At 41.7% G+C, this 27,998-nt stretch overlaps 1 protein-coding gene across 9 annotated transcripts in view; it reads right to left on the reverse strand.

Annotated features, from left to right (window-relative positions):
- The window catches only part of PCDH15 (protocadherin related 15), an 814,794-nt gene that overhangs the window by 275,173 nt on the left and 511,623 nt on the right, over positions 1-27,998 (reverse strand). The window lies entirely within an intron of this gene.

Genomic DNA, 27,998 nt, shown 5'->3' on the forward strand with positions numbered 1-27,998 from the left:
GACAAAGTATCATTAGAACAGTAAGGAGTTTTGTTTTAAAAGAAAAGCCGTGAAATGCAAGGCAAATCCCATACAGACAAAATACCGCCAAATCAAAGATGCTCCATGATATGAACACTGCTGTACAGCTTTGCCCCATTCCTGAAAATTAAATTATCAGTGCTCTCACAGAAACTGCACCTCACAAACATTAGTTGGTTTTGAACTTGCTGAGATTACAGATTTTTAAAGAAGCAGCTTCAATGTTTTAACAGAACTGATGTTAAATCACTATGCTGCTACATAAGCAAGGCTCCACTTTCTGCTTCTCATCCTCAAAAACAGAGAGAGGGGAAAAAAAAATAATAGACAGAGAATGAGCTTTGGATGTAACACAAATAAAAGGTTATGAACATCCAACACACCTCCTCGCAGGCCTCATGTGAGGGGAATGAACCCACCCAGATCAGCAGGCAGTACCTACGCAGCAATACTCACTGCTCAGTGGGCTTATCCTAGAATAACCTGCACACCCTTATACATACAGCCCACTTAGGTGTCTACCAATCACTTCAGTGCTGTCCATCTCCATTCCAAATCTACGGGGAGTCTTTTAGGACGTCATCACACAAAGCTTTCTATAAACCTGAAGATTTCAAGTGTTTTCTAACTCTTGTGGAATTTCTCCCCAGGTTTTGTGCTTTAGTTTTTTAAAGCACACACCATTGAACCAAGATCACTTCAGTTTTGGTTCATTCTTAGAAAAACACGTGGAGTAAAACCTTGAAAAAACCTATTTTCAGTATCATTTAATGGGCCATCAGAAATACTATGTGTATCTGAAAGCCCATCTGACATACAGATGGCAAAATCTGGTTCTTAAGATGTCTCACCAGGAGAACTCTGGGGGACTGGACAGTTACACAGTGTTTATTGGTTTCCCGTAACATTGGCCTCTTCTGGGACCTTGTAGAAATGAAATCCTATTTGTGCTGAAGGACACGCACCACAAACAATTGGATTTCATTTCTATAACATGTCCTCAGAGACCAATGTTAGAACATTTTAATGTGTTTGTGGTGTGCGGCCTACCCACAGGGAAAAGCCTTCCGCAAGTTGGACAGCAAAGCAAACTCCTACTAAATCTTGATATGAAGTGAAATATTATTCACAGCACATCCTAATTTCTTCTGTTAAACGCAGGTGATGTTACATTACAGTCACTCCAAATGTTCCTAACCCAAACATCTTGATTTGAAAAGCCATTTAGTTTTTACAATGGAAAGATAAAGGAAATTCATCTAACCATCACAGCTGCTCTCTGGAATTGCGCAGTATTTTCTATATAATTATAATAGCTCTTAAATAAAATCTGTGATTAGATTGAACTGATTTAAATAAAGCAAACAAAAAAACCAACAGGAACAAATTCAAACATATCCATTCAAAAAGTATTCCTCAAAGTCTGCTGAATAACAGACTTGCAAGCCTGGAAAACTGGAAAAAGAATCATAATTTAAATAAAAGGTTTGCAGAATGACTCTGTTCACGAGATTTTACCAGCTTTGATCTAAATTAGAATTTTAATGAGTTACATAATTTTGTATTCATTAGAAACAAGAAGTGACCCGACAGTGAACTACTGTATTTCTTCATGGCTGCTCCAGACTTTTCTTTTCAACTCGAACCGATAATTATACTAGGAGGGTGGGGAGGAACAGCAGGCAGGACTCCGCACTTGCAGAAAATGCCTTGTACCTTGGGGGAAATAAATGTACCTTCATTTTTAAAAGGAATCAAGAATTTCAACCACTTGACATTCATACACGGCCTCAGCTAAGATATTACGGCATAATTCCAGAGAAACTTCCATTAAGAAATACGTTTGAGCCTCTCTGCTTCATTTTGTTCCCACCTGATGGCCTCTTTTTTTAGGGTTCCTCTGAGCCTAAAGTTTGCACAATGGGGCTGTGAGCAACCTGATCTAGTGGGAAGTGTCCCTGCCTATAGCAAGGGGTTGGAACTAGACAATCATTCTATGATTCTATCATTCTAACTGTCATTTCCAGCACCCTTTGTGCTTCACCTTTCCAAGGACATTAGAATAATCAACCCAACAGTCCTCTTCTCCCACACGTCTCATCTCCAGCAAGAAGTGATAGCAGCAAACCCCATTTCTTCCCTTCACAATACACATAGACTATTTTGCAAGCATGTCTGAACTGATTTTTACCAAGTGGATCACACTCATACCCCCTCTGTTGACTGAATGAATGAAAAACCACGTGCTCTCACTCAGAAGTCTTCAGCGACAAGTAGCTGCCCATTCAGTTTTGTACAACCCATAGGTTGGCACAGACCCCAGGGTCTGCTTTCCTCATAGTAAGGCACCCATGTACAGAGAAAGAGCACCCTAAAGCAGCTGAAGCACTGCTAAGACATCAGTGGTAGAAGAGAACAACAGTCAGTGTGGTTCTTTCAGCAGATAAAAGAAATAACACAATGGAATGCATGATGCAGCTAGATACTGGAGAACAAAATGCAAACCTATCAAAACTGTTGACTCGATGCCACTTGGTTCTGGTACTTTTTACTAAGTTGACTCCTCTGCAGCGAAACTAAAGCCCAGAATTCCCAACAACTGTAACGTCTAACTACAGGAAGAATATTTACTGGGTGCAGACATAAAACTCAAAGAATTAACACATCTAATATACCAGAAGCAGTTGAAAAGCATGAAAGCTTCCCAAAACTAATTGCTGAGCATATCTCATCTTAACTTCTCATTTGCCACTATAGAAACAATTCCTGTCTCTATCTGTTTCAACTGTAGTAATTAATATTCATCTCTTCCATTGCTTTCTCTCCCCTCAAGCTGAATTCTATAGAAATGGGTCTTTTAAAAAGACTGCTTCTTCCCTCTGGGGATGACTAACACAGAAGGCCTCTGACACCAATCCAATTACCAAATGAAGCAGAGAGCTGCCTCGGTGCTAATAACATGGGTCCAAGTAAGGTCGCTTCATAGTTCAGAAAAATAAAAATTATTTGTAAGGCAAAGGAGATGACTGTCCATTAAGACAAGCTCGGGAAATTGGGCTGGTCATCATATTTAGGAGAGATAAAAAGGAACCAACTACACCGCAACCAAATGATCCACAGACAACACAATTAGGGTATAAGCAGAAAAGGTCTTCTCTCAGTAGTTCAGAACTTTCTGCTTTGAAAGGCATTGTCTGCAGGCTCTGCCACACAACGCATTTAGTTTGTAAAACATCAAGTTGGAGAGAGGAGACAAAAAACAGAGCTCAAGCTGTCCCTAACATCTGTGTTAAGTACCAAATTAAGTACACCATTAACGAGGAGAACCATAACAAGAAGATGAACAAAGGCCACACAGTAAAAAGGTAGGTTTGATGAAAAGCAATTCAAACTGAAGTCATAAGTTCTTCAGAAGTACTACAGGAAAAACTGCGCTTTTGCATCAATTGGTTACTACAAATTTTAATCCAAGAGTTTCCATTAACAGAAAATAAGTTTCTAAGCAGAATTGTCAGTTTAGTTCTGAGAATTGTTTAGTACACTGCTTCAATCTATTCTAGTAGCCTTCACGTTCACAGTACATCCATAGCATTTCCACATTAAGACAGCTGAACACCAACTCTGCAATCAGCATCTTAGGCAATGTCACAAAGCAAGGATTTGGATCGAGCCAAACTGTACCTGAAAAGAAGCAAATTGGATACTAAAAAAAAAATAATCTCCTCAAGAGCAGTCAGGCACTGGAATGGGCTGCCCAGGGAGCTGCTGGAGTCACCATCCCGAGATGTTCAAGACCCATGTAGATGTTATACTGATGGACACAGGTTACTGGGGAAATATTGCTGGTAGGTGGGCAGTCAGACTGGATGATCTTCTCCAACCTTGGTGATTCTATGGGCCTACAGCAAGCTTCTCAAATCCTCAGGAGTCCCTCAGGACCTTCACAACATGAGCAACAGATGTGATGATAAAGATGCACCAGTTCAGCTTTAGTTCCACACTTGGCCACAGGGCAACAGAATAATTCTACTTGTGGACAAGACTGACTTGCTGATCACTTCTGAACTGGAGAAGTAGGACAGAACGTATCATTAAAAATAAAAAACTAAGTATCTAATTGAGCACGGTATTTTAGTTCTCCGCCTCTTCCTTCGAGTGCAGCAAAACGCACTGTTGAAATCGATTACGTGTCAGTCACAATACAAAAAGACCGTGACACGACTCAGCAGTCTGGGAAATTATTTCAAGAACAAAAGCCTTCAAATGAAGTAAAAATGCACAAGCCAAATTTTGCTACAGAAGAGCATAATAAAGGAAAGACATCTGTCAGATCTGACAGAAACACTGTTCTTACAAAAAAAAAATTAAGAACTTTCTGCTGTTTTCACAACCTTTTTTTGTTTGGAATGTTTTTCTTTATGGAAATTATATAAGGCCTGGTGGAGAGCAAACACTGAGTACATCTTAAGAAACACCTTACAACTCAGTATATGCCTGTACTTAAGCATTTGTCCGTGCCATCAATCAGCCTGGGGAGCAGAACACTAACCAAAGGGCAGTCAAGCCTAACACAGTAAAAGAAGAGGTTGACAACAACCACCACAAGCGAAAGTAGCTGACAGTGCTATCAGTCACAGAACAGGATACGCAACAATACACATTTACTCACATTCACATGAGGATTTTCATACTTAGCTAAGTAAACCTCATCAAAACTAAAAACATCCTCAAAGAATTAGAGTACCTATCCTTTGTTTTCTCTCTGAAGAGGAAAGTGTATCAGTCTATAGAAGTCTTGGGTGTTACCAGGTGTGGTTGCTTAATTTCCAAAGGAAGTGAGGGATAAGAGCTATCTACTTGCACTCCTCTTCACCTTTACCTAATGATTATGTACCTCCAAGAACATTCTCATTGTGTGATTCCCCTTCAGATTAAGACCCAGCCTGCTTTGTTATTCTTCGCAGAGTAATTACTTGTATTTCTGAAATCAGACGCCTGTTGAATTTGAACCAAATTCCACAAAATCTTAACAGCAGGGAACAATAGGATGCTAGTTCTAAGTGAGAATGAACAGAACGCTTTCCTGCTTCCTGTCTTCCAGTGGAGAAGCTGTGAAGTTTTCATCTCTGAACATTCAGGAAGACAAGAACCTAACAACACGCCATGGCACTGCTCAAGTACAAGAGAAAAGGGACACCGTGACCATTATATGGATCTACAGTGACACAGTGGAAGGTCAGAACCAGAACTACTCATAACTTCCCTACTCTGCAGGCAGTATGCTCAGTGTTTGGATACAATTCCCGTCATTAGGAATTGAATGCTCACAGCTTAACTGTATAGCCTTGGCTACACGCTACTGATGCATCGTGTGGTAACCAGGGAAAGCAGCACAAAAAAAACCCTACACCTAGCTAATGCAATTAAAAACATCAGTATTTTTGTCTAGTTAAAGCTTTTCTGTGATTATGCAGATGACCTTAACTGAGGTCAGGAGTCAGTTATTACATCCTTGCCTGTCCTGCTTAAGCACCAGCTCATTTCACCTTCCCATGCCTTTCCCTCACTCATGCTTGCTCATCTCCCTAACACTTTGCCCACAAATGGCTCTGGGCAGTCTGGTCTGGTGGTTGGCAGCCCTGCACATAGCAGGGAGGTTGAAACTGGATGATCACCAGGTCCCTTTCAAACCCAGGCTATTCTATGATTCTGAGTCATTCTCCATTTACTCTCATCTTCAAGCAACACAGATGTTACTCTACCTAACAGGACAGACACGGATGCTCATCTTCTCCCTGCCCACTGAGAAATGTCATTAAAAGCCACAAAATGCAGAGGAAAGAAAAATACTAGTGTCTGTCTCCTAGTTTCAAACGGGTTTTGAGCTAGGTTTATTTATCAGGCTTACCTATGTATTGCTGGAAGGTAAAGACACACCAAGCGGTAGATAGAAGCAAGATTTCAAAGCCACTTGGTAAGAGAAAAAGATGATTAGGATGTTGCTAAACAGACACCAAGCACGTAACTCAGCAGAGGAGCAGCTGCAACAGCTGAGCTCCCAAAGGAGAGCAGGAATACCCTCATACCCCACTTATGGGAAGCGCATAGAGGGGCTTGCATGCTGATATGAAAACAACTAGCTTTCACGGATTAAAACCTCATAGGATGACAGGCAGAAAGCACATGCAAAACGCAAAGTCAGGTGCCTACACAGTTTGCAAAAGCAGCTCCTGATTATAACCTACCAGGTACAGCAACCTGAAGGCAGACAGTTAACATCTTTAAAACCACTCTGATGCAATACCATTAACACCACCACTATTCTTCAGGTTTGACTTGGAAACAAAAACGCTCACTCTTAAGGAACAACAAAGAGAACCGAAGCAGCTGGGCTCTTTTGCCTCTTTCTCCTTTAAGAATTATTTGCTCTAACAAGAGACAATGAATACAAAAGCCACAGTAAAGGTTAGGTGAGAAAGTAATACTCTAAGGAAGCAAAAATGTGTATTTACATACACTGGTGGGAAAGAAAAAAGATGCTTTTGAAAATCAACATTTAGCGAAGCGGAACAACTGCATTTCATAAAGCAAATCTAAAATACTGCCGCACAAATAAATGGCCCCAAATGGAAATGTGGTCAGAGCTGCTGAAATACCATAGCATAAATAAAACCATCTAATAAAATAGTTAGCTACTGAGAGTATTCCCTGCCTTTGTATACCAATTACTGCTCAATTACTGTCAGGCCACCACACTTTCCTAAGCAGCACCAGAAAGTAATCTATAACCATGGTAAATAAAATGTCTGTTATGTCAATAAGTAGCACCATAACTGTTTGTTAGAAGCATGTCTTTAATTCAATAGATAACAGCCAGGAAAACAATGCAAATGATATTATTCGTCAGTAAATTAATCATCTGATAGAATCGAATAATATTTAATAACAAAGATGATTTAATTCTTACGGATGAGCAAAGCATTGGAAGAAAGATTCTCCTCCTTGATTACAGCTGTGGAAAGGCAAAGTATTACTGCATTAGTAGCTGCTTCATTACCTATTTGCTGCTGGCCAGATAAAAAGCCAACTGAGAGAGACAGGCATCTGCATGCTTGAAGAACACAGGCATCACAAGTATTTGGAGAAGCACATAAATGCAGACGAGCTCCCACACAGAAGCACTTGCACAATCCAGTGGTTTCCACAGGGCTAACCCTAATCCTAACCCCCCTCCCCGACAGCCTGAAGTCCCCTGCATAAATCAGGCTGCTGACATATTTCAGTCTCACAATCGTTCCACAGGATGAAAGTCTTTTACTCCCCAGGAATAAGGAAAGTTAGCAAAACTTAAGGGATTCCAGTGTTTCCATGAACAGACTCACTTTTGGAAACACTCACTACTTGGACAACTTGAAGAGCTTATTAAATTGATTCCCAAATGCTTTTCAGAACCTATTTTGTTGGGTTCTGCTACTCTTGCACCCCAAAGCAGACTATACTCCATTTCCTTCCTGAAGAGAAAAAAGAAATCTGAAACATGCTGAAAGCTGAATCGATCTTAATCCGTTTCTACTTAGAGAGCAAGATGCTTACTGCAAAGCCCCGGGCTTCAAGGACAGGTTAACATTTTAGCAAAAATGCCTTGGCTCTATTCCACAGAGTGTTTTAAGCATGCAAGATACATGTGGCACCCACAAAGCACAAAACATGAGAAGCAAATTTCAGTGTAGAGATGAGTTATCTTCAAAGAAGGGATTCTGGAACGAGTCTCAAGGGACAGGGCCCTACCGACTGAACCACTGCAAACCAGTCCAATGCCCCATAAATCCCCCCTGCAAAGTGACTTGACACAAACCACTTGCTTTGCTAGTTCTCAACAAAGACAGAAGACGACCCCAAGAAAGTAATAGGAAAATGTAGCTGTCAGCAAAACACGTTTATTGCAGCTTTGGATACCGGTAAAGTTGGTTTTCCACACAAACGACACCCCAGGACAACGTGCATAAAATAGAAACCATCAATGCTCATTTTAAAATCCACTCTCACCCGATGGTCATTTGTATGACCTGTATGATTTGAAACTTCAAAATTAGGACTTAAAACCTCACAGCATTACAGCCCAGAAGAACTTGGAGCAAGACCTCGGATCCAGACAGTAAGACAATGAAATACTAAACCAATTGGGAATGCTGGCTCTACAGCATCAAGTACGAGCATTTCTGAGAACATTTTTCCCCATATAATTCTATTTGTTTAGCTGGAGCTCCTTCAAATTCCTCATCTGCAGTGCTTCTTTCTTCAACAAGAGGATTTTTAAAATAATGTTTGCGCTACCGTGGAAGACAGGCTATTTATTATAACCAGTGTGTCTTGTAATTCTAATCGACCAGCACCTCAACTTCACTATTTAATTCTCATTGTTCATGTACAATTTTGCTCAGCTGAAAGAGCTCACGTCTTGCAATTTGAGCTGATCATACAGGAAGGCAATGAAGTAACAAAAGTAGAAGGTGTTATAGGCAATTTAGCTTTTAATTAATCTAAACTGGGAACTAAAATTATGATACGCAATTTAGTTTTATGTTTTAATCAGACTCAACACAGCATTTTAATCTCCACAAGCACTCACGCACACTAGGAGGGGTGCAACGAAGGGCTCGTCTGAGGTCTCTGCATTATTTTGCGACAGCACCTGAATTTTAATAAACCCAAAACAACACAGTTGTCCAGGCTGAGCAACGCACTCATGAAAATTGATGGAAAGTCCCCAAACTTCACCTCAAAACAGAAATCCCATCTTCTCACAAGTCATGTGAAAACACTGAAAAGCCCGTCATAGACAGCCAAAAGGAACAAGGAAACGAGAAAAAATACATACTAAGACATCTAAACTGCCTGGAAAACTATTTTCAGTGCTAAGGCTCATGGCTGGTGCTCCTTCTGGAGAGCAACCCACAGTGAACTCTTCTGCCACAGGCTGGTGTGTAATTTAAACACATTAAGCAACCAAACACAGACATAGAGGGTAAAAAACAGTTAGAATTGGAAGCTGTAATACTCTGGCCTTGCTTCCAGGCTGCATTTCATTGAATCATGGAACCACCAAGGCTGGAAAAGACATCCAACATTTTCTAGTCCAACTGTTCACCCACCACTAATATTAAACCTCTTAATCATGTTCCTTAGTACAGTGTCCAAACTCTGGAACATCAGCAGAGACGGTGACTCCAACACCTCCCTGGGCAGCCCACTGCAGTGCCTGACCACTCTTTTGGAGAAGATTCACCCAAGTAACATACAAGACATCTGCTGCTGGTACGTACTTCTTAATGATTACATTTGGTCCACACTCATCATTGAACAGTCGTCACCAACACAATGAGCGTGGGAAGACAGGTTAATGGTGAAAACACTGGTGAACAGAGTCTATACTGAGAACTGTTAGATAACAAAAGCTGATCAGATTGCATCCCTGCTCACCTCCTGCATACCACAAGAACTGTCTTTTTTCTCTCATTATAGTGCATATTTCCATCCTTGGAGATATTTGATTCATGGGAACAAGTACAGATCTCCATCCTCGGAGAAATTTTAGATGCAGAATCAGAAGTAAAAAAACTTCCCATGTAGTTTTACACACTGTTTAACACCTGCAAAAACAGAACAAGAAATGAAAGACTAAGCATTTGGAATTCAGCTTGTGTCCAATATACGCAATAAGTGTTGAGATTCATACCAAAAAAAAAAAGTTTCAAGTTCGTAAACCAAAATGATTAAAAACACTTCAGGGTCAGGCAGTGTAGGTTCACAATTGATGGATGCAAACCTACACAAACCTGTAGCATATTACAGCCCACAACGTACAAAAGCTACGCTACCAGAAAAAAAAATCATCACTGTAAGTTAAGATCATAGTGGCTGTTAACACTCATCTGCTTTCAGGGGGATAGACTCAGAGACACCTTTTCAGTCATCAAATCCAAAAGCACACAGTTATACGTACGTTCAAAGCACGTGTCAACTCAGTTCTGCCCTCAGGCTTTGGGCAGGATGCCCAAGCAGTCAGTGGTGGCAGACATTTTGGGACCAGAGTAAATAAAACTGTCAGAACAAGAAAAATGAATAGCCTGAGTGTGGGGGGGGGGAAATAAAAATTAATTGAACTTGATCTGTACATCAATTTGGCCCCCGGGGCAAACTGAAATTACTTGGCTCTTAACTATCCTGGAAACATCCAAATCACTGTCCAGTGTGATTCGTGTTCCAGGCTGAATCATCTGGACCAATTAAGAAAATTTAACTCACTATCGGTGCTTAAGAATGATCCCTGTAGCTCATGTGATAGAGTGATGTTGCTTTGAAGCTCCCAAAACACAATGAAAGAAGGAAGGAGAAAGGTCTGGTCAGGTTGCTCACAGCTACGTGCCTCTTTTCTCCTCTGGCAACTAACACAGAGATGAAGGACATGACTGTGCTCTCATACCACAGGCAGCACAGGTACTGTGGATTTGCAACTGTACATTCACTTCATTCAGCTAAGTGGGAAGACGCAAAAAAACAGTTTTCCTGGGTCCTCCAATCTATTTGAGTTTATGAGGGAAAATATAACAGAGTAAACAATCAGTAAACAATCTAGTGACCTGAACCACACTGAGTAATACTCAACGTGATACAGAAACATTCTTCTAAAGCCTGAAATGGCTAGAAATGTTAAAGGTGACTTTTACACTCAAGTAGCAACACCACAACTCCCACTCAGGCACTTCCCAAGCAGCCTGTGCAGTAGGCAAGTAATGAAATGGTTCCATTTGTTCACTTACTAGCATATCACAGAAGTAAATAGACAATGAATGATAGAAGCGAGGGGGGAAAAACAGCTGAACAACCATCCATTTGCATTCTCGATTATTTCCCAACATTTACAAATAACTTCTCTAAACAAGTCATAATCAATAATGATTCATACCTTACTTAAGACAACAACCTCTCCTAGTCACTATGTAAACAGCCAGCAGCGCTTAAAGAACTGCCCTGCCCTTACTCAAAGCAATACCTCTAATCCAGTCCCTCGGGATCAGATTTCTGCCACCTTCCCCATTCCGTGCTTATTTCTGAACTACAATCAATGCTTCACCTTCCTAATCATACTTCATCTTTTTCTACCCTCCTTCCCCCTATTCAGCCACCTCACACCAGTAAGTGCAGAACCAAATACAATGAAAGTGTCAGGGAACCTCAACTGTTCCTCCAGTCGGGCTCATGACTAGTGCATTAAATGACACGGAGCTTCTTATAAACTAAATAAAACTAGGTGTTCACACCACAAGACAGAAACTGAATGCTAATTCATTAAGCAACACTCAGAGTCTTAGGAGACAGCCATAATGCATTCATACATCTTCAACTAGTGACCACCCTGGGGAGGCGCAGACACACTGGGTATCCAGATTTCCTTTAAGCAGCTCATGAATATCACATTGTCCAATGCAGAACATGAACACCACAATTAAGAGTCTACATACAAAACATGTTTCACTGAGCAGCAGGCAGTGGAAAGATGACAGGTTCTGCCTCTGACATCATGGGCAACAGAATAAAATAAACACTACTTTCAAAGCAGCCCTTATAGACAATCCTTCAACTGTCCTATGCCCAAGAAACAACAGCTGGATCCAATCACAAGCTGCCTTTTATGACATTTGTTTTTAAGGAGAAACTTACTGCCCGAAGGACAGAAAGTTAGCTAAAATTATATCACTCTTCCAAAGAACTTCCACTTCCAACCATCCACTCTGACTTCTGGCCCTCAACAGACCCCAGCAGTGTGGATGTCAGCAGTTCAGACATCTCTGTCCAGCCTCAGAGATAAACCAACCGCAGTGGCCACTGTCAAACCTGCAGATGATCATCTGTTCAAGTCAGATTTTCTTTTATTACTCTTTTTAGAAGCTGATGACTCAGAAAGAACTGGCAGAGAAGGGTAGATAGTCAGCAAATGTGGCTTTGCTTGTTTTCATCACAAAGATTGGTGGTAATCATATTTGTCAGAGTGTGACCAGCTCCTTTCCCAGCAACAGATGACTTAGTCTGTTCCTGGCCACGCTCTCCTTCCATACATAAACCATGCAATGCTGAACTGTGGGGACACGATAAAGCCAAGCCCATCCATTTTCCCTGCAAATCCAGTGGTACTTCATGCATGAGGGGAAACAGGAAAGCAAAGCTCTAACAAAAACAAAACACAGGCAATAGAGAAAAATTAAGCAACTTCATGTGAGAGGCCATCTGCCCTTTCTGCTCCTTTCATTTTGAACCAGCTGCCCTCTCTGCCTGCCGGCAGCAGTAGACACAACCTCCTCCGCTTACTGCAGACCTACCCAGTGTAGCCATGGTGATCTAGGGGGCCCTTCACATTTGCTTCCTTTAGCAAACTGCAGGTATGAATTATAACCTGAATCACAAAGCCCAACAAAGCTGAGGTGAGCTACTGACCAAGACTAGTACTTGGAAGCCCTTACCCAGCTGTCAGCACAACATAACAGCTATCTAATTTCATATTCATTTAATGATGATTATCACAACCTTCAGCCACCGGAACAGGCTGCGCACAGCCTCTACCTTGCTCCATATTGCAAAATCATCACAGAATGGCTTGGGTTAGAAGGGACCTTAAAGCCCATCCAGTTCCAACTCCCTTCAAGGGCTAGCTGCTCCCATCAGATCAGGCCACCCAGGAGTTCTGGTCCCATCCAACCCAGCCCTCGAGCATCTCCAAGGATGGACCTTGTCTGGGCAACCTGTACCAGTGCCTCAATATCCTCTGGGTAAGAAAAAGAACAAACCAACATCACAAGAGAACACCTAATAACTAACCTAAATCTCCTCTCTTTAAGTTTCAAGCCTTTCCCCACTGTGCTATTGCTATTAGGCCATGTGAAAAGTCAGCCCCCATGTATATACGTCCTCTTCAAGGTCTGGAAGGCCACAAGAGACCTCCCAAGAGCCTACTCAAGCTAAACAATCCCCTTGTTGCTGATGACCGTAACTTCAAACAAGCAATAACTTATTTCAGGAGCATGACAAAAGGTCTTTAGCAGTTTGTCCAAAATTCTTCCAATTAATGACCCTTCTGAGAAATTATGAAACCTATTAAGCTGATGCTAGCAAGCTGTTCGCTATCTACTCTCAAACACGGGCACAGCAATTTAAGAAAGTGCTTAAACAACCAACACTCGTAAGTTCAGACACTGCTAACCCTACGAGCCCACCACAAGCCAAGAGCCCCTCCACTGCGCTCAGACCTTTGTCACACTTGCTTTAATGCCACCCAGAACGTCTTGCTCCCATCATGCCTAAGTTAAACATACTCATTTTAATCAAGCAATGCCCAAAGTCTGAGGAGCCGCAGTTCAAGCACGAGCTGTTTTAAGACCCACATTTACAAATGAAATCTCAAAGAAAAAGAATAAGTAAATTGACATTACCCCTTGTTAATTTATTTTCACTACCTTCAGTAAAATATTTACAGCTTGTTTACAATTTGAACTTCAATAATTTTGACTTCCAGTCGTGACATTCTGTTACACATCAGACTGCACGAATAAAGGCCCTCAAGCACTGAAAATTCATTTCAACATTAAAAAAATAATTAATTTTTAATAGAAATGCTTTAATTAGGAGTGATAGCACAGTCTAGCACACATGTCTGCATTTCTTATTGTGACACTACAGTTCACATTCTGCAGCAGGAGCCAGCTTTGCTCCACCCCAGTCAAAACACGTCTTTATATGGAGGCATGGATGCTGCCTGGGCCAAAACCCCTTGAACCAAGATTATACAGTCCAACAGCCCACCTGCCACCAGTATTTCCCCACTAAAGGAGGAGAGAACTCTCTCAGGGAGCACTGATCACTGCCAGATGAGGCTGTATTTTGACAGAAGCCACCACCATCACACTGCTGAGGGACTTGAGGGTACTTTGGGCTACCTAAACATACCCCAAATAGTAGACTATGACCATACAAGTCCAACCCACTGTTTTTATGGGTTTTTTTTCCTCTTTCTTTTCATGTTTTAATTAAAATAAACTCAAAAAACAAATTATATAAGCTATGTAATGTATTTAATGTATGGCCCAAGACAATTCATCTTCACTCAAAGACAGATCAGGCAAGCCAAAAAGCTGGCCACCCATGTACCAAAAGCTGTCATGGAACTACCAAATGAGACACAAAGGCTGCAGGAAAGCAGCAAGTATCTGCAGATCATACATACTGGGGCAACAGTCTCTATTTGATTGACTGTTTTAACTAAACAGCTGGTCCTCATCTAAAATAGATAACACAGTAAGAGGATGGGGCTCATCTGAGGTTGAGGTGTCGACTTTGGTGATGCTGGGCAGCCTCCAGCCATCAAGAAACACTAACTTCAAGGAGATTTCTACTTCACATTGCACTGCTGTGGTGATACATCAAATACTGTATCATTCAAATTGTATTTTAAACTAAGTCAAATTTCTGGAACTAAACCAAACGTGTTGGCTTACTTCTGCCTTGTGTTTTAGAGCAATGCCTTATTTACGTAAGATAAAAGATGAGATGCAAACATCAAATCTGAGCTCTGCAGTTGACACTACAGCCTGACTCCTATTGCTTGGCATAGCTGCATCATACTAGAAGTTAGCAGATCCAAGCAACTCTGCCTTGGACAAATTCTGCTGGCATCATAAATGCTCCTTTCACACACAAAGCAACATTACCTGGATTTCCCAAGCATACTTGTATTGTACCCAGGCAGAGCTTTTCATCTTGGCTACCTGCAGCAGAGGCTCTCACATGAATTAGCCTCTTCTTCTACAAGCAACAAGTTACAGAAATGGTCAACATCCATGAAAACGCTTCACTGGCATTTCTGAGCAGCCAAGAGTTAGAAATGCCCAGAAGCAGCTGGTGGACCTTAAGAGCTCAGAACCCAGAGATCGGCAGCAAACGATCTTCCCAGAACCCCCAGTAATTGGAGTTGTATTTTTCATTTGCCAGCGTGTGACTTGAAATGGTCGAGTTCCCACAGAATAATCATTTTTTTGGGGGAAAAAAAACAAAACAAAACAAAAAAAAAACCAACAAGAATACACAGCGGGATTTGTAAAGACAGTAAATGCCAGAACTATAAATCTTGGAAATGCATAATTTGTTTCTTCCTAGCCATTCAGAATTAATGGGATTATTAACGGCAGTATATCAGAAATGAGCAGAGTTTAAGCCTTCATTAATTTATGAAACATCTGATTAAGCAGCGCTGCTCGTGTCCCTCTGTGCACCAAAACTGTCTGTGCAGTCTTCCTAGAAATAGTCCTACCTCGAGGTCACTGTCATTCATTATAGCAGAGCTACTTTAGGACACGTTTGCAACATCTGTGCATAAAACTAAGACAACAGCAGCCTATTAAATGACCACAGCCCAAAACAAACAAACTCCCTCAAAAAAACAAAGGCAAAGAAGAAAAAGAAGGGGAGATTTCAAACCTACAAGAAATGAAGAACGAATGCAAAGCTCAATGCAACTGCATCACCACCTGCTGGGCAACAATCACTGTGGGCATAATGCTGGATCAGTCCAAAGAACTGAAGGTGACACTTTGTGGTGAAGACTTTGGCAGTCTCTAAGTCGATGGATTACAATGAGCAATTTCTATCAGCATCAAACAGTCATGATACGGGAATGCAGTCCAAAAGAGCTGGTGTTTTGAAACGGCAATATTGGGAGTGAAATTGATGGCACTACAATTATTTGGCTCTCTCTCAGCTGCAAAGCGCTCTGCAGTGACTCCAATAATCCAACTGGAAGCTGCTGAGTGGCACCTGAAGCTGAGCATAGCAACATCAGCCTGAATTCAATGCATCTGGGCCTGTCCTCAGGAACTGCCCCCTGGCTCTGCAAACTTGTTTTCACAAAGAACAGGGAAAGCGTAGATATAATTACAAAGCAAAATAGCCCCGGGCAATGACAACAGTGAGCACAGAGACATCTCGGCAGCTACAAATGACTGAAAAAAGGAAGCAAACTCATTTCCATTGCTCTGTTCATCAAGACTTGTATTAATGAAAAAGCTCTGCGGGGACCCTGAGGAATTTAGGAACTTATCAGCAACTGTAAGCAAGACATGGGATAATCACCCATCCCCAGCAATACCTTCATCCCTCATGGATGGATCAAGATCTTGAGCACCTCTGAAAAACTGCAGCCCAAAACTGGTGAGTTCTTAACTGAAGTGGTCTCAGAAATAGAAACATAAGCACATGCTACCCTGCCTTGGATCTTCAGCACAAGAAAAATCACTGACAAATCAGGCTTCGCTGTAATAGCTCTGACATACTAGGAAGCACTGACACATAAGTGAAAAGAAAATGAAGAGTGTGTGTATGTATATATATACACACACACACATTTTCATATATATATATATATATACACACACACACGTATATATATATACACACATATATATATATATATATATATATACACGTTTTCTTTTTTCCCTCCTTTTAAATGCAAACCTCACTATCTGAGGAACAGACGAAGTGTGACCTGCGCGAGCAGAGCATAGGGAATGAAGGTTTCTTGCAGTACAGCTTGAATACTAATCACAATTAAGGGAAAATGAGTGCATCTTCACCCAGTGGGAAGAGTCGCAACAACTGCACGCGTGGTATGTGATTAGCAACTGTGAAATAGTGCATTTATTACAGAGCTCATTTGGGGAAATGGAAAAAAAAACCAACAAAACCTACGTTAAATTTAAATTTGAATTAAGTAACCAAGGGAAGGAGCTGCTTAGCTGGAATTTAAACACTGTATTAATTTGAATGCAGCTTGCTGCATCCAGCTTGCAAGCAGAAACTGAGAGGTAGGACCGCAGCTAAGGGACCACTGAGAGCAGATTTGAGAGAGGCAAAGCAGGGAACAAAGGTAGAGAAGTCCTGTACTGCTTAACTGGAAGTGCAATTTGCACTCAAATTGAGTCATGAAAAATGGCTTTGCTATAAATAGGAGACTCCTGTATATTGCATGAGCTGCACACACAGCACTGAAACGCTAAAATGAAGCAATAGCTGCTGGTTGAGCTTAAAACCACCTTCAATAATAGACCTTGGGCTATGCGGAACAAACACTAGAGAGAGGAGGGCACGATTAAGAGGCAGGTAGCATCACTGTTGATGGTACCTGCTGTACCATTTTCTCATTCCCCTCTGGAGGAGAGCACAGGCAGATTAATCTCACCAAAATAATACTCAGGAGCGGAAGATGTGAAAACAGAAACCACATGGAACAAGCACAATGAAGACAGCACTGAAAAAAGAATTACCAAGTGAGCCTCTCAGATTGCTGCATAAGCACATCTACCTCCTTCCATGTCACAAAGTCACTCAGCAATGTTCATCCGCAGTATGTAATCAGCAAGTAACAGATACACATCTTGCACCAAGGTAGGAGCAAGTGTTGATTCCCCTGAAAGTATGAAGGCCATACAGGTGGTTCTGGGTAGGCTGGATCAACAGGTTGAGGCCAATTGAATGAGGTTTAACAAGACCGAGTGACAGCTTGTGCGCTTTGGACACAACAATCCCACATAGGTAACGGCCTCAGTTTGCGCAAGGGGTTGGCTTGTGCTGGTGGAGTCACTGTACCTGGAAAACATGTAGATGAGGCACTAAAGGACATGGTGGTGATTGGATGAGTTGATCTTAAAGGTCTTTTCCAACCTTAATGGTTCTACAGTAACTGTACAGTAACATGCTGCCTTAAAAAGGCATGACAAAGTTCCTCAGAAGCAGCAGGGCAGGAAAACGTAATGGAAATACCTGGAAACAGGAAGGAAGACTACAGAACACATTTTTCTAGTCAGGGAGAGACAACTATATTCGAAAGGAATCATAAAGCTATAAGACAAAATGATTTTGATCTAATTTAAAGGATTATCTAAAAACCTAATAATCTCCACTTGTAATTAGATAAATGGCATACACAGATTGATTAAGTTTGTCATTTACAGCAGAAATACACATTCCTCTTCTATACAAAAAAAAAAAAAAAAAAGGATACTCAGATGGAATATCCTTAAACTGAGATATAACAGTAGGTCAAATATAAACAGCACATTGGAGGCACATCGTTAACACATGGATAGCATTATAGCACTGTGGTCTGAAAAGTCACTTTTCTTCAATATTGATTTATATTCTTTACACTTTTAGAAAAAACAACCAGCCCTTCCCCACTCCCCCCTACCCCCCCCCCCAAAAAAAGAGAAAAAAGCTCCACAAAAAGCCATTTCTTTTTCTGCCCCATTTCTAGGAGGCTGTCAGCCTTTCTCATCCCACACAGAAGCGTACAGCCAGAGTTCAAGCATCATTTGCCACTACAGGTTGCTTGGAGAAGATACTGCCGTGCTGGATCTCATTCAACAGCATGCCTTGCTAATTTTGGTAAAGAGCAAGCAAGCAACTGTGGGAGCAACAACAAATGAAGACCATCCATTTAGCTGTCAACTCGACCAATTTCATTTTCCACTTAACTGTTACCACCTCAAATGCTCTCATCTCCTCCAGGCACTTCCCCAGAAATGCAAATACCAGATCCTCCCCTAAGCTGCCTACACAAAGAAGAGTTCCTACCCACAGCAGTTCTGGAGGACAGAAGTGAGGAAAGACAACAAACTACGTGCATACCATGTCAGCCACAAGTTGTGTTGTACGCGCAAGCAACGCGGAAGCCATCACAAGTTGTGTTGTATGCGCAACACCGAAGCCTGATGGCTTCAGAAGGAGTATAATGACATAGTGTATAATGTAGCGAGTATAATGAGTATTTGTTATTTTCTTTACATTCTGAGAACTACTCAAAACATACCTCAGTGGCTTTTAGTTTGCGTCGTACATTAACTTGGTGCAGACATACACCCTTCCAAGTGCTCACATGCGACTGTTTGAAGTTCACCTACATGGCTCAAATCCCCCAAGTGAGAAGCGATGAAGCGTTCCCATTACTCTGTACACTGGCATATTTAGTTACACCTGCAAAGCCTTCATGAATACCAAAGGAAGAAGGCTTAACACATCTAGTCACCAACCCTGGGGGTGTTCAAGGAAGGACTGGATGTTGTGTTGAGGGACATGGTTTAGTGGGAGCTTATAGTAACAGGTGAACAGTTGGACTGGATGATCTTCCAGGTCTTTTCCAACCTTGGTCATTCTATGATTCTATGATCTTATAAACACTGACACGCAAGAAAAGGAGTTGTACCATGAGTCTTATTAGACCTTCTCAGCTGGAATAAGACAAGACAGCACACTAGGACACTGGGGACACTAACATACACCTAGTACCATTAATGACAGAAAACCTGGGTTTTCTGAGTGAAAGGCTGCTACTTCTGCTGGCAGGCGAGCGGCTCCACAAAACCTTATGATCAGCAACCTGTACTAACAAGCTTTTCAGCAAATTTTTAATTTACTGACACCAAAAACAATCACATGGGATTCTACACAAAATAAGACAAACTCCACTCACAACTGCCCCAGATGAGTACGATTCAGGTTGACCTCCTGACTCAGACAGAACACTGATAGCTGCAATAATCTAAAGTTACTTTGGTTGTTACGCCTCATCTCCTGAGTGCAGCAAGTGGAACGACTCACAGCAGTGAAATAGTGAAAAGCTCACTGAAGGAGTGCCTTTTATAAGTGTATTTTATACAATACTGGTCACTGAATATGTATAAGTCATTATTTTTTCCTCAGATAGACAGAATAGTTTTTAATCACCGCTCTCTTTTATTTCTAGGAGTTTACAGACACTCAGTGACATTTCAGAGTTACTAACTGAACAAATGGGGATTATTTACTTAAGAACTAGAAAGAATTGTTCCAAAATCGTCTTATGGAGAGCACCTGACACTGTGCTACTTACTGTAACGTAACATCTTGCAAGCAGTTATCTTCCTGTAAATGCAGAGCTTATTACTACCTTATTACTGTAAGAGGTGGAACTTAAGACTCTGTTTTCCCCACCCAACATGAGTAAACATGAGAAAATGTGACAGCAGCCCAATATTGACAATTAAGTTTCCTCTCTGCTTTACACATGCCAAAAAAACCAAATCACTCCAGCTCTCAAATTCTTCAGAAGAAAGACAGGGCAAGAAAAGAACCCAGTATCACATAAAGGAAAATGTATTTATGCATAGACAGAATTTTCAGAACACTTCTCATTTCTGATAGGTTACATATCTGATATTTTAAAGGCAACTGTCTAACACCCAGAAGTCAGTATTCTAATTGAGCTCATTTGTGTCATACATACAAAGAAAACAAACCTCTTTCAGCTACTCACAGACAGGAGTAAATACAGAGCATGCATTATCTGTTTTACATACTAAGCACTGAACTTCCTTCCCAGCCTGATATTAACACAGTGGAAGCATTCAAAGAAACGGCACTGCAAGGAGAACGTGTCGCTCCGTTAACAGTGTGAACTGCGAGGCTTTACTGATGTTGTCAAAACCAACCACACAACAGAATGACACAAACTAACGGCATCTTCCACCCAGCTTCTAGCACCTAATGAGAACCATGCAGCTCTCCTCACAACATTCCTGCAGAAGAACACAACTCATCAATCTGGCCCAGCCTGCTTCTGGGTTTATTTCCTTCTTTCTCTCCCCCATCATCCTCTGCATCCTCCTCCCCCAGAATGATTGGGCTTCATATGTTCTTCCCATTCCTTCCCTTTAACTCTCCCTACTTCATGCCAAATCCTCTCATAGATCTCTCAGAAAACAAGAAATAAAGTATCGGATCCTGTTCTCAAATTGCAGCTCCTGACTGGGATTTGAGGTCACAGCTCATAGAAACTAAGGGCAAGTGAAAAGCAAGTACACCAAGTTCATAGAATAAAGCAAAACGTACCACTGGTACCCACAACATCATCTACAGGCCCAAGTCATCAACAATTTGATCAGTAGATCCAGCAGGTCTTTCCTAAAAGATGCAAAGAATGGGGATATTCATCCTTGAAAGCTCGTTGTCAAAGATGGATCTGCTAACATGAAACCCCTTTTACTATTCTACAGGTGTGCAGGGAGAAGCCACGGGCTGATATGCCAACTCTATGACAGCAACTCCCTATATCCCAGCTGCAGATCAGGGGACATAGCTTTGAATACAAGGGTATTCTGAGTAAGTCACACAGAAATCTGACTGCAAAGGTACTACAGCAACCTTCCTTCCGAATATTAACATCAAGAAAAGCTTTTCTCAAGAAAATAATTTGTGCTTCCATACGGATTCAGTGACCCAGAATCAGAAAAACGTCACTCAGCTACCTCTCTATGATAACAGGAAAGCATTCATAAGCTGGATTTACTATTAGCATGATGCAGTTCATTAAGTATGCTACTGCCTTCATCGGTACAGGAAACTGTTTATAATTCTGCTGGACGTGCTCGAGCTTCCCTTTCACTAGGGCTGGAAATGAAAGAAACTTCCAGATAATGCAAGCCAAACATCTGGCACATTCAGAGAACACTTGCATGCTAATGATAGTGGGAGAAGTAATCTCTCTCATCAGTTCATTTCATAACAATCATGTAGGTTGTGTGGTGAGATAGGAAGCACAGAAACCTTTTTCTTTCCCCTCCCCATTGGGCACTTAGATTTGTCTCATTTGCTGCACATATCTGCCAACATCCCAGATGTCCGTGAGCTAGAAACCAAAGACTACATCAACACTGCCACTACTTACTGATTTCACGTTCCTGCAGGTCAGCTCAAATGCTAATGAGAGAGATCTGAACGGTTGCATCACTGAGACATATACCACATGGAAGCCACCTTCACTGAGCAGGGAAAAAGAAGTTACACCATAATACAAGCAACAGGTCCATCCTCCCACAGGATGGTTCACATTGCATTCTCAAGTCCCCGATGTTGATGCAAGGCCACATTAGCACAAGGCCTTGGATCCATCAATCACCTTTCCTCAAGATAGCTTTGTAAACACCAGCACCAGGCTTGAGCTACATCTAGTGCGGAACTCATCAGCTGAAACAAGCGTAGTAATAACCATGGTCTACCACAGCTCATAAACTCCTGTGTGGACTCCACTTCTAGCTGACTCTGGGAAATCCGGGCAAGTCTAAGCTATTACATTTTAAATTACAGGACCGTAAGTTCTTATCCTGGTGCCTGCCTCTAAGGAAAGCCTCACCTACGGTGGGTTCAACATTCAGTAAGTCAGAATCACACTGGAACAAAGAGCAGGAGGCAAGATTCACTTACAGGGGCCAAACCAGAAGCTCCTCAGAAAAATAATGGGGCACTGCAGAGGTCTGCTGTGCACTCAATGGGCTGAGCAAGGAACAAACATTTATCTTATTTACAACATCATGAATGTTGGTATGCCGGGAAGGAAGCAATGATAACCTCCTGGAAGTGTGGAAGCACAACAGGTGTTATAGCTATTTCCAATGTCACAAGTAGAATCTGCTTACAAACCAATCCATTGCAGTTCCAAAGGCAAAGCGCCAGCAGTGTTCAAAAGCGAGAGCTATTTCAGGTAAAAAACAGAAGTCAAGCTGAATTTCACTTCCAAAAAGGTATATTAAAAAGATAAAAGGATATTAAACTGCTGTAAAACTTTAGGAAACATTTAGTGCTTTAATAGAGCTTGCGATTATTTCCCTACATTGTGACACAAAAGCCTTATTCCTGAAAGCCTGGATTCTGTTCTGGGTTTTTGCACTGAAACCTTGCTGATATTTTTCTGTCAAACCAACAATTGATATCTATCCGTGCATGAACTTGCTGGCAATTTAGCTGATGGTCTACTCAGCTAAGTGGAACCCACATTAAAGCTAGAGGGGCACCACCGAAACAAGGACTGGAGCACAGAAGCACAGGCTGCTGAAGCACCTGCACTGAACCAGCTGAAGACAGCATTGTAGTTACCATATACATTTACACACGTGTCAAATAAACATATACATATGTGCATATATGTAAAGCAAAGTTCACACATGTACAAGCACAACAGTGGTGTTGCTGCTCATCTACGCCATCCAAGAGCACCAAAATACACATAAGCCTAAGAAATACTGTCTTCAGAGGAATTCGGATCAGGCTGTGCATTATTGCAAACAACCTCCAGGTTCAAATGCATCTTCTAGCTTCCTGGCATCACCTCACCACAACTGGAAAACTATGATGAACAGCCAGACCGTGATCATCCTATGGAGGGGAAAAAGAAAAGAAAACCTTCAATAAAAACCTCTGCACAGGTAGAACAGCAAACAGCATCAATCAGATCTGAAGGAAAGCCTTCTGTGAAACACTTCAGCTCCATGAGGGCAGATAACCATCCGGCTCCCTGGGACTAACAGCCACTCTTTGGTGAGGAGTTTACTACAGCAAAAGGAGAGCACAGCACCCACAGCTAAAGACAGGGTGCCACCTTGTTTGGCTCATTCTCAGTAGAGCTCTTCCACCTAACCTAATCTTATTATTTCTCCAGGCATGTGCAGAAAAGATACTCGCTATAGGATTTTCAATTTCAGTAAAGAGATATAAAGCCAGAAGAGCACCATATGTTAGACTTCAATATTGGTTTTGATGACAATTACTCTGGGAAGGGATGATCCGGCCAAATTGCATTTGACTGCAGTAATGCCATAAACCCTGAAGGACCAACATAGATCACTGTAGCATTCCTAGTGAAATAAGAACTATTAGAAACTGTGCTACCATTGGAGAATTGAATTTTCCAGATACAAAGAGCAAATAACACAAACGACAGTGTAATTTGTGTACTCTCATACACGATTGATTCAGTGGATAACCTTCATATCTGTAAGAAATAAGGTTAATTCATACTTGATTTTCAGAGAATTCACTCACAGAAAGTAAGCTGGATTTGAATGGTAATAAGCTGATTAAATAAAACAGAAGAACAAAAGAAAACAGATTGGTAATTAAGGGTTATCAGAATTTGTTTAGAAATTAGGAGAACTTGCTAGAAAAACCAACTGAATTGAGAAGCTCAGCTGTCTGAATATGAAAGCGGCACTGGATATCTTTAAATCCGAGGTATTCAAGCCTTCGGTGTTGCAAGGAAGAAAGAGGGAAAGACTTGGAAGCAAACTTTAGGGTAGACTGGGAGCAGTCAGACTTGATCCTTTTGGTCCCTTCCAACTGAACCACCTGCTCTCTTCTACTCTAGGATGGTATTCTTTTCCCCCCTCTGTGCACACTGAATAGCATGTCTGCATGAGAAGTCTTTCAGTGGAAACAAACAGAAAAAAAAGCCAAAAAAAAACCAACAACAACAAAACACATTGAAGAGGCCAAGAAAGTAGGATACTGTAAGAATTGATATAAAATCAGCTCAGGAAGATTCCTAAATCCCAACACAGTGATTCCTGTTTTGGATAGCTTCATGAAGTTCCTTTAAGGTTACAAATAGGAAGGATCAGGAGAGGAATGCTCTGTGACCACAAGCAGAGCAAACAGGATTTTGGGAATGATGATCTAGCACCAAAGGCCATTTTGGACCTCATTCTTAGCACTGTATGAGAGGAAGGGGACAGATGGTGCAACAGGTAACAAGAGGAACAAGGGCACAAAGAGAAAAACAAAACATGAAGTTACAAACTTGATGGGCCATTAAAGAGTTGGAACCCACGTTCTGAAATAAGCTGTACGCAAAATGGAATACTGCTAAGACGCATCTTCTAACCAGGATACTGCACACAATTAAAGCACAGAAAATAAATTATTCATGTTTTCAATAAAAGAATTTTCTGCCAGCCTGTAAAATTTCCTTCAGGGGCACAGAGACGAAGTATTCTTCCCATTGAATTTCCTTGCAAACACATGAAAGCAGTGGAGAATGTGACCAAATTTAATATGGGTTTCACAAAAGGTAGCTTGCGACAAGCTAACCTGGGAGATTACTTCATCAGATAACATTCTCAAAACGCTGTAGATCTCATTAATCGGGATTATAGCAGAGCATTCAGCAGCGTCACATGGGAACCTGTTAGCTAAGCTGCAACCAGCACAGCAATTTTGAGATGGGTGAGCATCTGTTTCCAAGGGGGACAATGGCAGAAGTCCTGAAAACTTAAGTGATTATTACAGGGTCTTAAGAATCTTCTCGGAATTGATCTTATTAAACATTTCCCCTAATAACTCTGTCACCAGTATTAGGAATAGGCTGATAAGACACAACTCAATGGGGATACAGATAACAGAAGATGTGACATGTAAGTAATTAGATGCTCTGAAAAAATGAAGTAGCAAAAAGAAGACCACAGTTCTGTAAAGCACAGCACAAGGTCACATACTTGGGGACTACAAGAGGTTTCCCACCATGCTGTGCACCTCCCAGTGAAAACTGCAAAGGAGAACAAGGGAGTTACAGTTAACTGCAACGTAACTGAAGAGGAATTTGACACCAAAGTACTCGAAAAGACAGATGAGAAATCAACAAAAAATGATTTCCAGTGCAACAAACGCTCATGCCTACATCTACCCAGGAAATAAGGAGAAAGTTTGAGGGGCGGAAGCATCACGTTTCCAAGAGCACCAGGGACAAAAGAAAACCCCTTGGTTTTAAGAAAGGGCTCAATATGTACTCCCACGATGTTGGGGCTGCAAGAATGAGAACTACAGCTGGAGACACGATTGCCCCTTCCAGTCATAAGCTCTGCATACCTATTTGCGTCATCGATGTGAAACCGACTGGCATCCAAAGCTGGTTATCACATCTCAGCCTCCAAATTTCAACCTCAGGTATTCAACTCTACAAATAACCTTTACAAGCTCACTTCTTGCTGTCTTATTTTTTTAATAAAGAAACTGCTTGTGGATAATGGGCTTCCCAAGAAGTTACAAAATCATACAACACAGCAAGCAGCAATGACTAGCACTGAACATCTTCAAACAATGCCTGCAGTACGCAAGGAATACACTCTCATTTAATGTCTTTAATCCTTACAATCACATAAGGAAAACCAGAATCAAGCACGGCCAGTTCATATTACTGTTGGGCCTAACAGTTTAAACTGCTTTTGTCTTGTTATTTTAATGTACTTAACAGCAAATAAATGTGTTTTTTTTTTACCATCAAGATCTGTCTGCTATTCCCAACAAAGATGTTGAAAATCCCAGTAACCTCATGCAATAAAAACCTTGAAAAAGACAGAAAGAAACCCAGCCTTGAACAACACTCCCCATATTTGGGAAGAATATTAAAAACCTTGCATCACAATTTTACAGGTGACTGCCTTGCTGGCAAAGCTATTAGACCTGAGCAAATGTGACACAAGGTGACAATACAATTACTCCAACCAGTGATTTAGCACGAGTAGGTAACTATAAAGAAGCTACGGAGCCCCAAAACTTCTTTACAGTCTGCCTATTCACTGTCCGAGGTAAGGCACAAAACAAAGCAATTGGAACTAACTTTCTCGCCTCTGCAGCTCATTACAACAGCTGAGAGAGGAGCAGTTCATCATTAGGCAGAAGAGCACTCATTAAATTGCACTCTTATTTCACAGGGTTGTAACTGCAAAGCCACGTAGATTATGTTCCTTCAACCTGAGCGCTAACGCCACAGATAAAACTGCATCAAATAACCCCATCAGGGCAAGGAAACCTAAAGCAATAGTTGCAGTCAGGTGGTGGAACTGGGTATTCACAAAGTCTCAAGCTCCCTACCTGCCAAAGTCCACAGCACATTAACATGACCATCATGAATTATTTACTGTCCCCCACACTATTAGCTTACCAGCTCCACCCATGAGACGGCTTCATAGGAAGAAACAAAATATGGACCTAGAGTTAACCTCACACCGGTGGATGTTATCCTTGCATAACAGCGGGGCTTTCTTCTTCTGTAAGCAAGTCAGCACACATATACACACGTCTATTTTGCCATCCAATGACACCTAAGGTACAATACAACTGTTCTCCTTGCTAAATGAGATGCAATAATCAATAGAAACAATGTTTACTATCAAAGCTTGGCCTTAGATTGATAGCAGTGTTGCAATGAGTGCTGTGCAAGGAAAAGGCAGGAGTCTAAGAACAACATTTAGTGAAATAAGACCAAGCAGTCCAAGTAGCACAACAAGGATCAAGAAAAGAACTGTTACACAGAAAATGAGTTAAAGCAAAGTGTTTCCAAGTTAAGATCAAATAACACCGTTGTGAAACAGACGTTTCTAAGACTGCCTGTGCCATGAGAAAGAAGGGATTAGGAGGATAGAGGGTAACAGCGAGTGTTAGCGGAGCAGTTACTGCGTATCAACAAATGAGCCGTGAATAGGCTGGGAGCTTACGAAGCCCCGATTCAAAAACCTGCAGCAATGAGCTGAAAAGAAAGAGCTGAAAAGCAGCCCGGCGTGGCACTGTTAGACGAGAGGTTCCCCCAGACGAACGGCTCTCTAGGTACAGAGAATAGCCCCGACAGCTTCGCTTTGCAACAAGCGCTGAATAGCAGCATAAATAATTGAGAAACTAACACCGAGACCTTCTCGGTATCGCTGCAGGGAACCAGGCTGATGTGAAAGTGGCACGGAGGGAGCCCTGCTAAGCCACCACGCTACTATCCACGCCGGCTCCCCCCCGCTCCAACACAGCCACGGTTCGCGGCAGCAAGTTCCCTGCCCGAAACGATGAATAAATAAGATGCTGCCTCGAGGCAATGCTGCCGCTGATACAGCCCTGAGGGAAAGGCAACACACGAGAAACCCCGCCGTCTCCGACTCAGCGGCACAAAGTTTGCCCGGCAGGGCTCTGCAGCAAGTTTCCTTGCTTGCTCTACTCGCAAACGAGCCCCGGCGCTCTGCTCTACCTCCAGGTCAAACCCGAGCCAACGCAGCGCGGCAGCGATCCCAGCTCAAAGAGCAGAGAGG

Source organism: Coturnix japonica, chromosome 6 (assembly GCF_001577835.2).
Source record: "Coturnix japonica isolate 7356 chromosome 6, Coturnix japonica 2.1, whole genome shotgun sequence".
Taxonomy (NCBI): Eukaryota; Metazoa; Chordata; class Aves; order Galliformes; family Phasianidae; genus Coturnix; species Coturnix japonica.